Source organism: Malurus melanocephalus, unplaced genomic scaffold, assembly GCF_030028575.1.
Source record: "Malurus melanocephalus ecotype Western Australia unplaced genomic scaffold, MMel_1.1 scaffold_507, whole genome shotgun sequence".
NCBI lineage: Eukaryota > Metazoa > Chordata > Aves > Passeriformes > Maluridae > Malurus > Malurus melanocephalus.
The window spans coordinates 494,422-496,207 of record NW_026623739.1 but is presented as its reverse complement, the minus strand read 5'-3'; the positions used below and the strand labels follow the sequence as shown (position 1 = coordinate 496,207).

At 40.5% G+C, this 1,786-nt stretch overlaps 1 long non-coding RNA gene across 1 annotated transcript in view; it reads right to left on the bottom strand.

The window, feature by feature from the left end:
- Nucleotides 1–644: 644 nt before the first annotated feature.
- LOC130582573 (uncharacterized) overlaps nt 645–1,786 on the bottom strand; it is a 106,632-nt gene continuing 105,490 nt past the window's right edge. The window contains exon 3 of the long non-coding RNA XR_008966320.1: nt 645–809. This is a non-coding gene — a long non-coding RNA (uncharacterized LOC130582573). The remainder of the gene's footprint in view (nt 810–1,786) is intronic.

The window sequence follows — 1,786 nt, the reverse complement described above, 5'->3', positions numbered from 1 at the left end:
CATATTAGTCTGTGGGGACTGAAAGATGCAGATTCCATTAAGTTAATGGGAATCACATGGCAAACCCTCATCATTCCATTTTGAAAATGCAGTCCCACTGGCTAAGTGAAGACTAATTCTAAAAAGGGCAGAGTGACAATATAGGGATTTTCCAGTGGACAAAGTAGTTTAAAAGTTCAATAAATTAAAATATTTGCTGGAAATACTTGTTACTGGTTTTCTGGCTTCATTTCTGCAGGACTGCAATGGACCCAAATAAATCTGTAACCTGTTATTATGTAAATTGTTACCGGGGCCACTTATAGAAAAATAATATCACCCTCCTTAATGACCTCCATGCCAAATAATGACGTCAAAAAACCAGAAGCAGCACACCAGGTAAAGCACTTCATTCTTAGCAATTTGATTTCTTTTCTTTTTATGCATAAAATTGTTTACACAGCACCTATAAACAGAAGGAGGAGCCACAAGACCCACAGACAGAACCTGCTCTTCACAGAGAGTCACCCAACAAAGCTCCTTGGAGCAGGATCAGCTCTACAAGGAAAAAGTTGTGACCAACACCTTTAGTCCACTCACACCAAGCTGGTTCCTAACAGTTCCCAGAATAAACCCTACCTCCCAGGGTAGCTGAGAGCAGGAAATGTGTCCCATATTTCTTGATCAGGTTTTCTGTGATCTGCTGAAGYGTCGGGCGCCKTCCCAGTAGCCTTATGTTGCGGAARAATTCTGGGGCGAGTGGCAGTGGGGAGCCAAGGAAATTTCTTCTTTCCACAGCAAGATTGTTTACTTTCCAGCGGCCAAACTCTCTGCAAAACAAAGCAGTTCTCATTCAGAAATGTGTCATTCAGACAAATGTCCTTCATTTGCAAATGACTCTGCTCTGCTGAGTAGCTGGGGGCGACTCGCTGGGAATTACAACGGGCCTTGACAGTGGTACTCTGTCATGTGTTATAGACAGGACAAGCAACGAGGGTTATTTATTACAAGTGGAGACAGTACTCCATAATAAAATAATTGTTGGGAAAGAAATAAATAAAAACCAAGCCACTTAGGTTGCTGCTGCTCCTGTTGGTTTTGTGTGGCATCCGAGGTACACACAGCCCTAAAACAACCAGATGTGCCAGAAACTGAAATGAAAGCAATGACTTCCCCAAATTTGGACCAGATGCAACAAGTACTTTCATTAGAACAAGGTAAATTTTAAAATAATAACAAGAAAAAGTCCATGTTCTTTGCCTTTTGATGTTGTCAGTTAGGTACAGAAATTGATAATTTGAGTAATTTGGAGAAATGCTGTCACACCACAATTGACCTTACTGTGATAATTCCAATTTTCTGTACTTTCGGCTGCCATTTTGAGAAAATACACAGACAGAAAGAAAAGTGATGACTTTTCAGTTGTAGGAGGGAGATAAGTGAATTCAAAGACTTGTCCCCTTCCCCTCTCCAAAATAAATCAATGACAGCAGGGAAAGCAAACAAGCTCATTGCACAGCAATAAACACATCTTTTATTCATTTACTTGCCAATTAAGATACCAGATAGAGCTATTAGTGAGAAGGACTCATTGTCCTCAAAATCTAGACAAGACAGACAGCGTTGGCTTTTCCCAGATACAGCAATAGCTGTTTGGGTTGCAGATTTGGGGAACTAAGTCCAAGCAACCTGAGGATTCTGCTTTAGCAATSTTCATTGGGTGTTTTGTACAGCTACATCAATTAAGATTCTTCTTAGACAAGATTGTGGAAAAACAAAGAGCTGAGCAAGCTTGCAAGATCCTACT